Here is a 12,438-nt window from a genome sequence, read left to right as displayed (position 1 = left end):
TGTCTACAGTGAAACATTTCGATGGACGATGACATTGTCTGGGGAGGGTAAGTATATGCATGCGCAAATTGCATATACTCTATTACAACTGTTTATGAATGCTGTTATGGCCATGTCCCCCTAGAGGGCACAGTTGCAATGTTAATGTTTAAAGTTGTTAACTTGTTACCCGACGCTTGTGCATCTTGTTGTTGGCGTGTGCTGCAATTAAATGATGACTAAAAGTCACGGCGCTGTCTTTCAGTGTTCTATGAGTTCGACCCACCTATTGACGAATACTATAAGCTCAACTTCCATTGGAATTAATTAAAAATGCTCGCTCTGCACCGCGCCAGTGGACACGCACCGTGTTGCACGCGTCTGGAGAAAGAGAGAATGCGCACGGAGCTGAAAGGGCTCGAATGAAGCACGTTTGGCTTTAGATAAAACTACTAGAGGATATAGCGCTGAAATATCATTACCACAAGCGATCCAGAGTGCTTGTGGTGTGATCTGCACCGCTGTTTTGACACGCTGCTCACTTCGTGTTACCGTTCTGTCTTACAGTCCGGATAGAAACATGCCAGGGTGCGGACCGCGGTCTGTCATTTGAATATCAGTGGTGTAGTTTGTGTAAAACATTTAGAAACCTATAATTCGTTTGTCGTTTTTTGCACAATAAAATCTTTACTGTTTAAATTGTGTTCATTGAACTGTTTTGAATATAATTTGTATTGTGATCAGAAACAACTTCATTATGTTATTTTTACCTAATCAGAAAAAAATAAATAATTATTTGAAGTATCTGCACTGGGCGATATAATGTGATTAATTAAGATGTTTTTTTGTGGGCAGATTGCGGTTGGGCGGGCGGGGTTAGGGGGCGGGGAAATCATGATGCCTGCTCAACATTGTGATGTCTGTTGGCTATCAGCGATGGACAATGGCATCGTCAATTGGCCCAACCCTATCCTGTAGGAATAAACTAGAAATATCTGAGTAAACGTTAATTCTCAATGCACCTACAGATGCTGATCAACAGCGGATCAGCCCCTGTTGGCGTCTGCTGCCGTTGGTTGTAATTTGTTTTTGCTGACTGAACATGTTCAGTCTGCATTTGTCGGGTCGTGGAATGTATGAGAAGTGACTATAATTTGGTGATTGTCACCATTGGTCAGCGTCTGTATGGGCAGGATGAATTAGCCTTTAAAGGGTTCAAGAATAAAAGATTCTCTGAGAAAACAGTGGACAGCTACAGTTGTTAAGGTAGGGCTGGTCAGTAAAATGTTAAATGTTCAAAAAAAATAAGAGTTTAGTAAAAGGTCAATTAAGTTATTGCATATTAAACTGGGACAGGAGAAGGTATTTTAATACTGCACACTTTTTAGCTTTTTTTCAGAATGAAGGTAATTAAGGGAATCAAAAATGGGGCAGGTTCATATCCCCAAGGCTTGAGGGTCGAGTCCCTGGGCTACTCCTGTCTATTGCTGTCACATCAATCTCAGATATCACCAGCAGGACCACCCCGGAAAATAAAAAAAGGGAGATGAGAGAGAGAGGGTACACATCAAACAACATGTCACAGCTGCCGAGCAGAGACAACAGGATTAAACTGTCACATTTTTTTCTCCATTGTCTATATTTCTCCCCTTCTCTGTCTTACATCATTTCCTAACAAGACATGGAATGATAAAGCAACATGCGATAAATCCTATCTCTTACATTAACACTTGTTCATTTGCCAGGTGCCTTTATCTGAACTGACTTACAGCGCACTGAACATACTTTTTATCATTATGTACATTCCTGGAGAATTTAACACATGACCAAATGGATTCATGGAATCTCTTTCCTGTTAAATTTTTGTCCTAACCACCTACAACAGTAACAAGCAATGCTAGAAATGGGATTTTGCTAGCCACTTAATGTCTATTTCTATCATGTCGCACTGGGTAGTCCTGTCAGAAAAATCTCATTGGTCCAAATTTCTGCTCCATGTAAAATAAAGGCTAAATAAAACATTAATTTGACTGTATTTTTGGATTTATTTTGGCTCTAAGTAGCTACACGCTACACTAGTGGCCTGTCTTCCTCCCTCATAAACAACACGGATGAAACAGTAGTGAATAAGATATAACATGTCCCATTATGACTGGCTTTGATGTCAACAGCATGAGCTTTATCATCAAACAGGGAAGAATGTTGGCGAGATTTGCGCTAATGCCATTTGATGTTTGCTACTTTAAAGCATTAGCATCATTAGCACAGGTTCTGTGAACCCACACTAGTCTCTTAGCTTTTCATTTAACCTAGTTAAGATCACCTGATAAAAAGATGCAAGCTCTAAAACTTCAGTGGTGATCCTTTTAAGAGTAAGTGGATGGAGTGGTTTGTCATGACAAACCTCTTGATTTAATTTGATGAGTTGCTGGAAAACCAACAATGTTTAGTGCTGCACAACAGAAAGTGAGAGCTCTCATGGAGATATTAGCATTATCAGTATTTTACAGATCATAGCTTATAAGATTACTTCTTTAAACCATCATTTGTATATACTCTGATTTATCTTCATGTTTTACATCGTTAAATCCGGCTGGTCTACAGTAAGGTTTCCTTAAATGTGAACAATGGCCAACTATGAATTGCAAGAGAGTCCTTGAACATTCACATTTTTTTTAAAATAACATTCTAAAAAGAAACAGATTTCTAAGCTAACTGTTAAGCTACATGAACGTAACCTCTGTAATGTATTCAGTCAGATATAAAAGCCTTAACCAGCAGCCATATCACCCTGTAGCCCAAGACTGGTTGCCCACTGAAGTTAAGCAGGGCTGAGCCTGGTTAGTACCTGGATGGGAGACCTCCTGGGAAAACTGGGTTGCTGCTGGAAGAGGTGTTAGTGAGGCCAGCAGGGGGTGCGCACCATGTGGTCTGTGTGGGTCCTAACACCCCAGTATAGTGATGGGGACACTATACTGTCAAAAAGCACCATCCTTCAGATGAGATGTTAAACCGAGGTCCTGACTCTCTGTGGTCGTTAAAAATCCCAGGATGTCCTGCGAAAAGAGTAGGGGTGTTACCCCGACATCCTGGCCAAATTTGCCCATTGGCCTCTGTCCATCATGGCTTCATCACTCTATCTCCTCTCCACCAATAAGCTGATGTGTGGTGGGCGTTCTGCCGCAATATGGCTGCCGTCGCATCATCCAAGTGGATGCTGCACATTGGTGGTGGTTGAGGAGATTCCCCCTTCCGTATGTAAAAGCGCTTTGAGTACCCAGAAAAGCGCTATATAAATGTAAGGAATTAATTATTAATTATTGACATTAGCAATGCAGCAACATCTCCCATCACATTAGGTCAAGTGTTTGCATTCATTTAGGTTAGGAGTTGACTGTGGAGTGTTTATGTCTTTCACGTCATGTGTATGCAGATGTTTTCACCCTAACAACAATCAAGTAAATGCCGCACAACAATGTAAAAAAAAAAAAATAAATTGGTCACACAATTTGAATAGGCCATGTCAAATGTATAGAGACGTGACAAGAAATGTGATGTGAAAATAAATCTGTGCATTAGGCCCTGCACTGTAAATGACTTGCCGCTGTTTGTAATGTCATTAATAATAACTAACCTCTACAGTTAGAAAACATACAAAAAAAAAACATTCTGTCATTTGCTACATGCTATTGTTGTAATTTCATATTTATTTAAAAAAATATATTTGAATTAATATCTATTAAATTATCTTTTTAAATAGTTAAAAGCAGTGTGATCCAAATAAAATAAAATTTGTTTTGGTATCAAAAATCATGAAATTTCACTGGCATTGGCACCTGCTACTTATATATGCTATGCAAGTTCTAATTCACATAAAAACTCCATAGACTTTACAGAGGATGTGACCTACAGTACACTTAGTTGTAAAACAGTAAATGGTAAATGGTTAATGCACATTGTTTCCATTAGGGAACCCCATAGTAATCAATATTACCGCCTAAACATTTACCAGGGCTCCCACTGCTTGGGAAATTTGAAGTTTGCCCCCTTGCCGGGAAAGAGACAAATGTGCCCAGATGTCTCCCATGTACTAATAACTCTGTCCTCCTGCTAGTGTAACAATATATTAAACACACACATTTTTAGAGCACACGCACACACATTCCTTCAGCTGATTGACTATGACAGGCCTTTCTCCCAAGACAATGCATGTGTGGGGTGAATTATTCTGTGTTGTTTACCGGTTGCATTGACTAGGAAAGATTTTTAAGACTGGCATGTCCGTGAATTGCATGAATAAGTTAATTTCATATTCTGGAGAGTCATTATCTGGGTCATTAACATACTAACATTTGGAAGACAACAAAAGAAGCATAACCAATGAGGAATGCTTTGTGTAAAAAAAAAAAAAAAAAAAAAAAAATGGAGGTGGAAGAGAGACTAGAGGGCCCTATTTTAACGATCTAATCATGGTCTAAAGCGCATGGCACAAATGAACTTAGGGCGTGTCCGAATCCACTTTTGCTAGTTTAAGGACGGGAAAAATGGTCAGTGCGCCCAGCGCATTGTCTAAAGAGGTTGTCCATATTCTCTTAATGTGTCATGGGTGTGTTTTGGGCGTAACGTGCAATAAACCAATCAGAGTCTCGTCTCCCATTCCCTTTAAAAGCCAGTTGCGCTCGTGCCATGGCGTATTCGCTATTTACAAGGCAGAATTTGAAAGCAGAATAACTGAACGCGTCTATAGTGAGGAAACGGATCTGCTCGTGCGCGAGGTTAAAGCGAGCAGACCATCTACAGGAAAAGACGGATTCCACCAAAGCATTTTTATTTTTATGCACACAATAATAATCTTTTACACTGTAATCCTTTTATTTTTAAAATTTGGCATGTTTGTGTGCTGCTGCGCTTCCCTGTGTGTATAATAAGCAGAATGCACGTGCGTTGTGCACCTACATATAGGCACATATTACTAACGCGCTCTTTAAACAACAAAACAAATTTTGCGGCATTGACTTTAGACCAGGTTTCAGTTGGTCAATGGCACAGTCTATTTCAGTTGCCTCAAAATAGTAACGCGCCTACAACGCGCCTGAACACACCTCTTTTTCAGACCAGCACGCCCATAGGTGCACAAATGCATTTGCTATTTAAAAAACGTGGCGCAGCACGTGGAAACGATAACTGTGCCGGGCTGAAACTAGCAAAAAACACTTGCGTCGCGCCTGGCGCCGCATTGCGCCTGATGTATGATAGGTCCCTTAATGTCAGTTCTGATGCTAAAAATGAATGTATTAGAGTGGCCATTAGAGCATTAGAGCCAGACCCATAAAGAATTACTTGTTTCAATTAATATGGGTGTTTAGCACATTACATTACATTATATATGTGTATATATATATATATATGGAAGCATGGAAGATGCAAGAGGCAGAGAATGAGTAGAACTAATAGGTGTTTGAACTCTGTGGAAGTCTCTGTGGGCTCAAGTTCTACCCACTTCTCCTTATTCTATCCTTCCATCAATAAAAATTGCAAAAATGTCAAAGAGGTACACCTCATAGATCAAATAATAATGTCATCAATTAAATATGTCCCAAGTTCATTTGAGTACTTGAATACGTCAGCAAGAACAACTGTTGTGTAATGAGAAATTAGATTTGTGGAAATGTTGTTTAACTGATTTTAAAGGGGTCATGAACTACATTGTTTTACTGTTTTATAATGTTTCCTGGGGTGCACTTGTAATATTAGTATGCTTTTACATCAAAAATTGTCATTATTTAGAAATAAAAGACATTTTCCTACCCTGATTTTAGCTCTGTTTGAAGGGGCATGTCTGCTGTGAAACTTTAGTGTAAACGCCCACTGCTGTGATTGGCTGACATATTTGCCTATGAAATAGCTAAGTATTACTCTCCCAAAAACGTTTAGCACATTTTTACTATTACAGCTCTCAAGTAGTGATGGGCGGTAAACCGGTTCACATGGTAAACCGGTTTCAATTTTCATACCGGTGCGTAGCTGAAACAGCTGCTGTATCTATTTAATGGCCATGAAGCGCTACGTAGAGTGTATAAAGAGCAGACTTCTATTAACTGCATATCCTTCTTACACTAATGGAAACAACTTTATAACACAACAATAAATAACTCACAAAACTAACTCTCTTTAATACTGCAAATACCATGTAGAGCCATATGATTTCTGCGATGCAGAAAACACGGATGAAATCACAGAATCCAATCACAAAGCAGAACGTCACAGAATTTGGCAATTTTTGGATGAATAAATCAAAAGTAGGGTACAATGAATCAGATATCGATACGGATTAGTGTCTGTGAATATTAAAGCTAAAAAAGATTACTATTGAAATCTGAAGTCTGTATGAATGAGCGCCGCTGTTTCATCTACTACTACACATACTGAAGCACGTGTGATTTCGCAATGATTTCGCAATGATTTCAGTGTCTGCTGTGTCGCACTACTCTCAAGGTATTACATTTAGATTGTGGCATGAAAGGTTGCAGTGATAAACATTGTAGCCAATGTCTGTGACACGTTGTTGAGCGCATGAATGCAGTGATCTCGACATTGCAACTCAATTTCTGAACACTAACAAATGCTTTCATCATAACAGTGCAAACGTATTGTAACTAAGAGATTCGTTGAATAAAACGGGAGTTTTGGCGCGAGTCCAGTCACTGATAAACTCGCGCTGTTTGATTGACAGCTCCAGTGATTGTAAAGGGAGCGTTCTTTGACCGCTTTCTATATATAATTTAACCACCATTTAAATAACAGATTATTTTCATCCTACTAAGAGAAACAATGTGAATTTGACAGTTTAGTCACTGGTTTGATTTACTGACACATAGACAAAGAACATCTGACTGTATATGAATCTTTAATATCAGAAATCACTCATCACAGATTTCTGTCGAGTCCATATCGTAAAAGTCTGTTTGCAAAGCCTGCGCCGAAATGCGATTGATTCACCAAAGAATCCACAGTAAAATCACAAATACAAATAAAAAAAGCTCAAATGAGACATTTACATTGTTGAAAATAAATAACCATATTCCTAGCATTAGGATCCTTTGAAAGGTAATGTTATTTTTAGTCCTGTATTGCTCTTCTCTCCTCATCATCTCACTAACGTGCCAGTGGGCAAGGCTAACATTGCAATGATGAAGTAGGCATTGATTTCTTCTGCGGAGGTGGCGTTTCACCTCATAGAAAAGCACATTCCGGGACGAGTCGTTCGCTGGGCCTGGTGTCAATAAAAGCTTTTATTGGACAAACAAGGAAGTTTTCAGTTCTGAAACTTGCAGGATATTTTTATAGTGCAATGACCTCTTATATATCAAAAGCTCATTTCTCAATTCATGACCCCTTTAAAAGATTTCTAACTTTAATGTAATGTTATTGTTTATATTTCATTTTGACTTAAAAATGAGAAATTACTCTACTGTGAAACTACAGACCATGTATTTATCGATCAAAACAACCAAAGATCATAGATCATGTTAAAATGAGAATGATAAGCTAGCAACATACAGTATTTACGACAGACAGGGGGAAGATATGCAAAATATAATGTTAAATCTTTGGTAACTCAATCAATGCCATAGGCAGATTACTGTAAAAAGCTGAAAAAGGCAGAACGTAAGTGTCCACTTTGCTGATGGAACCACTATTTTAGCTTCTGGCTAGAGATCTAACTTAGCATAATGCTAAACATGCAGCTTATCATGATTAATTAATAATTGGAGCTATTTATAATACCCCACAGGACTGATCAGGCTTTCTTCAACAGAAATCTGCCAAACACATTCCTTACGCCAGGCACAACATAAATCAACAAGCATGCTATGTAACATCAAGCCATGTAAGCTAACATAACTTTTGCTAACTAGCTGCGACAAGCATCAGAATACTTTGTTGCTACTCCAGTTTGTTTCTTTGCCCAGGTTGTGCAGGGTTGCTCCACCTACAGAAAAATCTCACTAGTTAAATGAGATTAAACATTGATGGAGGAACTGACCAAGACTGATAGAGCCATTTATTCGCATATGGTGTCTGCATTGTTTTAGAGCAATCTATTCACCTCATTTTTCAAAGCATAAGTAAGCTATTTCCTATGAATGTCCTAAAAAAGTGCAGTAAAAGGTAGTAAAACTATCTGTGCTACAAACCAGCGTGTTTATGATTATGATAATAAATTACAATATGACAAAAACCAGTATGTAATACCTTGCACAGTACCATTCAAATTACTCTTATGTTAAATATAAGGTAAATAATAAGCGTAATTTAGTAGACAGAAATGTTTGCGCTACAACTGAAGTTTTATTTCACAGTATTTAGCTCACAGTTAAACTTCATTGTTTTGTATCAAAGAACTCTATATAGAAAAATCACACCTAAAGAACTAAACTAGACTAACTAAATTTCAAACATTATTAAAGACAAGTATACAGTCAGTAATATAAAAACAACAAATAAGCAAATTAGCAATAGCACAAATAAACAACTGAACAAAGTTCAGAAATTTAAATTAAATGTAAAATAGCACTGCATAATTTTCTTTTTATAAGTAATATATATATATATATTAATCCTGACTGAAGTTACAAAGGTTACAGTGAGTGATTTTCATTTTCTTTTTTTCTTTGATTAACAGTAATGACACAGACGGCAGCAGGTTTGTTAGGCTGCTGTCACTTTAAGACCTAATGAACGGATCCAATATACTGTTACACGTTTTTTTTTTTTCAACTGTTTATGTTCACTTAAGACATAACCAACTGTGTTACGAGAATATTTTGACATAATTTTGTGTGTGTTTGTATGTTTAAGTGCAAGAAGATGCGAAAGAGCAATTCAGTATTCGTGCACTATATGAGAGGCAGCTTTTTGTGCGCGCACTCTGGACATGCCCAGCACAGAAAACAGCACAAGTACCGAATTGAGTTCTCTTTCATGTCTTCAAGCACTTGAATGGTTTAAAACCACATTAAAATGCACATACAGGAATTAATAAGTGGATTTTACAACAAGTAACTGATTCCAGAATTGTAATTGATTTTCGATTCCCAACCATACTCAGCGCTGTCATTTTTAACACCGGACCTAAAGATAAAAAAAGGTTGCATGTTTTGACGTCACGCCTGTTTTTGGTTTCATTTAGATGTCTTTGGTCTGTGTTGCTTTCATAGTTCAGTTGATATTTCGGGGGTTTTGGTCTGCTTGTTTGGTGCGCACCAGGGTAGTGAGTATATATATATATATATATTTTTTTTTTCCTCTCTGATTAGTTATAGTGGTATTTTGGCCAGTTCCTGGTGTCTGATTGGTTAGTGATAGGACAGCATGCAGTCCAGAGTGGTGAAATAAAGTGAAACTATGTATTTCAAAGCATGCAGTGATACCTGGAATCACTTTTATCATGAAAATACAGTTAAGTGCAAGATGTGCAGCACTAATTGTAACAGAAATCTTCGTGCTTTAGTTTCAGCCCATGTTTCAGTGTTGTTGTTACGGGAAGAGCGAAGTTCACGTGCACAGTCGTGTCCTTTTGTGCAGATAAAAGTTGTGTTATTACATTTATGTTGCATTTATCAGATTAATCTCATATAGGATATGTTTGGTTTAGTTTATTAATCTGATAGGAAAGCGCTTCAGTTTACCGGTGTTCATTCACTCTTCAGCATCAGCTCAAACGGCAATGCCTGACATTATTGACTATGATTTGGTTATTTGTTCACTTGATTTGGGTCCGTTTTTGCAGATAATGTTGTAATGTTACGTTTATGTTGTGCATCTAGGATATCTGATTAATCTCATAGAATGCGTCATATAGACCAGGCTTCAGTTTACTGGTGTTTATTAACTTTCCAGCTTCGTAACAGTGTTTTAATTAAAATATTTTCATTATAGCTTGACGGACACGGCCCGCCCCCACATAAGACCCCGACCGAGAGTTCTCGCATACTCGTTTTTGAGATCTATCAGTACTCGAAATTAAAAATTGACAAAAATGCCCATCCCTAATAAATATGAACAGAAAACATTTAGCATGGAACAGGCAAATAGGAATGTGACATCCAGTGTTGGGGTAACACATTACAAGTAACTTAAGTTATGTAATCAGATTGCTTTTTTGAAGTAACTAGTAAAGTAACACATTACGTTTAAATTTACAACAAAATATCTGAGTTACTTTTTCAAAGAAGTAACGCAAGCTACTTTGTTTTCCCATTTTTTGACTGACACCTCTCCTGTCTCCATCTTGAGAGAAATCGTGAGTAAGGTGAGTAACATGATGGTTATTGTAGTTCTAGACTAAATGTGAGCATTTACTTATCTCATTGAATGAATGAATCAAAATGAATAAAAACAGAGATATGCAAAGCTAAAATATTACACAAACCTGCAATAATTAAATATGTTAATTAACACAAACATACTTTATGTATTTTTTTGAAGTAAGAGTATGGAACTCCTGTGTCTTATTATTCTGCAATCTAAAATGGCAGCAAAACTTAAAGGTTTGTTTGAGCTGCACCCTCTACCTCTACTGTACATGCATGAATTTGCATTTTCTTCAGCCTAAGGCTTATTCATTTAACTTTTGGCATGAAAAGGCCTTTGCATTTGCCAAAAATAGATTTTTTTTATTTTTTTTTTATCAAAAAACAAACAACCAAGCCCAGACCAGGTGAGGAAAAGTAACACGAAAGTAACATAACTCATTACTTTCCATAACAAGTAACTGAGTAATGCAATTAGTTACTCTTTAGGGAGCAATGCAATATTGTAATGCATTACTTTTAAAAGTTACTTTCCCCAACACTGGTGACATCTGATTAAAATGGTGTCGTAAAGATGCAAATAAAGATAGGTGCAAACAGAATACTATACAGTGACATCAACATTAGTTTTAACAAGCAATATGTTTAGTATCACAACAAATGCTACTGCGGTAGTGAAACTGATGTGTCATGCATCTAGCAGTTAGAATGTAACGATAACAGATACACTTTCAAGCAAAATAATCATAAATAATCAATTATCAATAATCAGATAATATATACCACACCCCATCAGTCACATTCAGTTCTATACTGCCACCTGTTGGTGCAGTTGTGTAACAACTTTTGTTATGTCGAGATCACGAGAAAATTAAGTCATAATAACAAGAAACTATGGAGCCCCACACATGACATGCTGGAAAAACAATTAAATTGTGCACACGACTTACTAATTCGTTCCCTCAATTTACTAAATCGTGCGCACGATTTACTATTTCGTTCCCTCGATTTATAAATCGTGCGCACGTTTTAGTAAATCGAGGGAACGAAATAATTAATCATGCGCACAATTTAGCCTACTATTTTTTTCCTGCATGTCTTATCCGGGGCTCCGTAAGAGATGTATAAATCCGTATGTCGAGATCACGAGAAAATTAAGTCATCATAACGAGAAACAACTTTTGTTATGTCAAAATCACGAGAAAATATTAAGTCGTGATAATGAGAAAACAACTTTTGTTACATTGAGATCACAAGAAAATTAAGAAAACAAGAGAAAAATAATAATAATCGATGGCCTCTTAGGGCTTCCGTATAAATGTGTTCTGATTGGCTGTGAATGTGTCATTAGGACTAGCTAGGACTAGTTATTCCAACAGCATTTATTATATACCATGTGCTTGAGAAACTGGATTGGATAGTGCAATTCTTTGATAAAAGTTGTGTGTTAGCACATTCTATCCCAAAGGGACTGGTGGCCTCTGACTCTATTGACCACAAAATGTGTGTTGAACTCAGTCAAACATGCTAAAAAAAGGCATATGAACTCAATATGAACTGTAGTGTGTTGTGATGTAGATGCGATGTGCTGGAAGCAGAATTATAAACCATATCTGCTAGCTACCGGAATTCATGTAGACATGAAGGAGGAACCCACTAACCCCCAGCACAAGGGAAGAATGGTGTGCAGTAGGAAAATGATGCGTACACTACACTATTGTTGAAACTTAATGGCACATTAGCATGTTCAAGGTAAAGAAGACATAAAAACAGTCATAGCGCAGCTCCATTAGCATGAGGACAGCTGGGAATTAGGTCAAAGTAATTGCCCATTTGTGGAAACACGAGAAGGGGAAAGGGACAAAGTGGGCGAGGAAAAAAAAAAAGATTTTTAAGATTTTTAAAGATTTTTAAAATGTAGGAAATGTGAGGATGAGAGGGGAGGTAGGACAGGAAACATAAACCCGGCAAAGAAATGATTACACATATGTGACAAGAGTCCACAAGAAGAGTATTTCGAGAAGAAAAAAAACAGAGCACAGGCTAAATAAAGATGAAACATGTACTCTGCTCGTTCATAATTTAAGGTAATTTGATGGCTTAGTGGCTGACATTGCTTTTTCTGTATGTTTCTATTTATTTC

The 12,438-nt window shown here is 37.3% G+C and overlaps 1 protein-coding gene and 1 pseudogene across 8 annotated transcripts in view; one reads left to right on the top strand and one right to left on the bottom strand.

Annotated features, from left to right (window-relative positions):
- Nucleotides 1-12,438, bottom strand: part of dock3 (dedicator of cytokinesis 3) — a 226,945-nt gene that overhangs the window by 203,525 nt on the left and 10,982 nt on the right. The gene's annotated exons all lie outside the window — the stretch shown is intronic.
- On the top strand, nucleotides 2,753-2,869 carry LOC127521978 (uncharacterized; annotated as a pseudogene).

The sequence above is a fragment of the Ctenopharyngodon idella genome, chromosome 10 (assembly GCF_019924925.1).
Source record: "Ctenopharyngodon idella isolate HZGC_01 chromosome 10, HZGC01, whole genome shotgun sequence".
Taxonomy (NCBI): Eukaryota; Metazoa; Chordata; class Actinopteri; order Cypriniformes; family Xenocyprididae; genus Ctenopharyngodon; species Ctenopharyngodon idella.
The sequence above is the reverse complement of the archived record's forward strand: the minus strand, read 5'-3'. Positions and strand labels throughout refer to the sequence as shown.